Source organism: Tupaia chinensis, unplaced genomic scaffold (genome assembly GCF_000334495.1).
Source record: "Tupaia chinensis unplaced genomic scaffold, TupChi_1.0 Scaffold000198_1, whole genome shotgun sequence".
Taxonomy (NCBI): domain Eukaryota; kingdom Metazoa; phylum Chordata; class Mammalia; order Scandentia; family Tupaiidae; genus Tupaia; species Tupaia belangeri.
In genome coordinates, this window is record NW_006159673.1 from 575,129 (window position 1) to 578,220 (window position 3,092).

The window sequence follows — 3,092 nt, forward strand, 5'->3', positions numbered from 1 at the left end:
ACTCCTTGATATCTACCCAAAGGACAGAAGAATTCTTCATTGGAAAAGTGCTTGCACATTGATGTTTATTGCAGCACTATTCACGATTGCTAAGATATAGAACCAACCCAAATGCCCCCATACGGATAAATGGATTGAAAAAGTGTGGCACATACACTCTATGGAATACTACTCAGCCATAAAAACCAACAAAACCTTGGCTTTTGACAGAAAGTGGAAGAATATGGAAGATTTACTGCCGAGTGAGGCAAGCCAGGATATGAAGGAGAGACATTGTATATCCCCACTTAACATATACCTAATGTCTACACTCTGTGGCTGAAACTGATTGACTAATGGTTGAACAAACACAAGAGATTAGTGTGAATGTCAGAAGAGGTGTATGTGGAGGAGTGGGGCCTAACGAAGGTCATTTGGAGAAGGGATACAGAGGTAGAGCATTGACGGGATGGGGAGGTGTGGTGTTATCGGTTGAAGATATTTTGATCAACGGGACTGGAGAGAAATGTTCACATATTGAAATGCTCACATTGTAAGCTAAACAATGTGATTGAATGTGTATACAAAAATTAATTAATTAAAAAAAAAAAACAAGCAAAAAAATGACCAGTGAACCAACAAAAAAAAAAAAAAAAGGAAAACTACTTGTCATCAGGGAAGTGCTAAATAAATTATAATGCAGTCATACTGTGCAATGTATTTGGTAATTAAAAGATATAATTAGGCTGATTTGAAGAGAGATGGAAATACTTCCAACACATGTTCAATAAACATGGAAAATCAAAGAACAAAAAATAGAGCAAAATCACATTAAGAAGTTTTAACATATATACATAAATAAATAAAATGAGCATTGGAAGGTGCCCCCAGAATGTCAACGGAGGCGAAATCTGGGAAAGGGGTAAGCAGGGAGGTGATGGTAAGGAGCATTTTCACTTCTCACACCTGCATGTGTGTGAGTGTGTGCATGTGTGTGTGTGATTGTGTGTGAGTATGTGTGAGTGTGTGTACTAGCATGTACTCACATCCCTCAGTACCAGGCTAGACACTGGGAACAATACTCACAGTATCTGTAAGACAGACGAGGTTAACAGTCTACATGTGGCTTCCATTCTGGTGACAGGAGACAGGTAATATATATATAAGCAAAACAGAGCATGGATGTAAGTACTACGCAGAGGATTAGAGCAGAGAGACAGGATGGAAAATAATTTACTGTACATTTTAGCTTTATTTATTTATTTTGAGAGGTTTTTTTTTTGTTACAGGGCATGAGCACTTGCCAGAAAGACTGAAACAGAGAGACTGAAAGCAAGAAATCACACACACACCTCCGGGAGGATGGTCACCCCCCGAATCCCTTCTCCTCCATTCTCCTCTCAGGAACTTGGGCACACATAAACACACACCCAGAGTGAGTTTAAGCCACCGGTTCCGAGACTCGAACTGTGGTCAGCTACATTGGAGTCCAGCGACATAGCCATTACGCCAACTCCTGATCCCAATTTTAGCTTTATTTTTATTTTTTATTATTTCTTTAGAGAGATTTTTGTTACAGGGGATGTGTGCTCTCCAGAGAGACAGAGAGAGAGATCAAGAGACAGAAAGACAGAAATCACCCCCCAGGAGGCATAGCCACCCCTCCAACCCTTTTCCTCCATTCTCCTCTTGGGATCTTGGGCACACACGCACACGCACACGCACCTGACATGAATTTTAAGCCACTGAGTCCAGGACTCGAACCACAATAGACCACATGGGAGTCCAGCGATGTAAAAACAACACCCACTTCTGATCTCACCGTTTCCAGGTGTAAGAAGTACAAGGGCAGCTTCCTGGGCTCAGCAGTCTCACAGGCTGCAGTGAGTCTTTTCCCAGGTCTATGGAGACCTAACTGGCCAATCACAATCGCACATGTAGAAGGTGTGCAACATTCGGGAAGGCGTGCAACACCGAGGAAGGCGTGCAACACCGAGGAAGGCGTGCAACGTGATGCTTTGTTTTACTTACACGTTGTGAGATGGCCACACACACTAACACACCTATCCCCTCGTCTCGTACCTCTCTGAGACGTCGATCAGCGATCTGCTCTCCCCGCACGTTTCCCTGCACAGCACCGTCTTTGTTGTCACCCTCGGCAGTCAGGACTCCAGGAGAGTCCATCCTGTAACGGAAACGTGGGCCCTAACGAACACCTCCCCTTGCCCCATCCCCATCGCTGGAAGCGCTTCTGGCTAAGCGCTGCGCTTGGGCTCTCTCTGGAGACTCCCTCTCTGGAGAGTGCGGTCTTGCCCTAGGTAACTCCTCTTCCAGAAGCATCTCTCATCCAATAATGTTAATGTCAGAGAGTAAAGGCCTGACCTCTCTGCTGACTGCAGAAGGCACTGAGGGGCCCACCCACTGCAGTGCCCCCGCGGCCACCCCCAGACCAGCGTCTCCCCAGCCCTGTGCGAGGCTCCCCACTAAGCTCCCTGCAGCCTCCTTGCCACCTCGCAGTCCTCTCCTGGGAAACAGGACGGAGCACTAGCCGCGCAGGACTCAGAGAGGAAAGCTCCGGGACAGAGGCTGCCAGCGCTGGGGTTTTCTGGAAGAGATGAGAAACCACCGAAGGGGAAGTCGGGGTTGGAGCTGAACAGCGCAGAGAACGGCTAAGGGGAGCAGGCCGAGCTCTGTAAGGCTGCGCAGGAGGGTTGACTTCATGTGTGACAGAAAGCTATTCATATCAATCTTAAAAATGACTATTTTAAATTAAAAAAAAAATCCAAAGTCCAGATGAAAATAGGCAAACATTTACTGAGACAATGGGGCCAGGGGTTGGTGTGATGGTTAAGGCACTGGACTCCCACATGGCTAATGTGGTTCTAGTCCCAGACCTGGCAGTTTGCTTTCTTGCTTTCTCTCTCTCTCTCTCTGAGCCCACATTACCTATAACAAATTTAAAAAAAATAATAAATAAAATGAAATAAATAATTCTTTTTAAAAATTTACTAAGATAAGCCATGGAAAAGGGAAATATGGAAGTTTCTCTTACCAACACAATGGGTCAAAAAGAATAAGAATTAAGGGACCATTTGGTGGCACGGTGATTATGG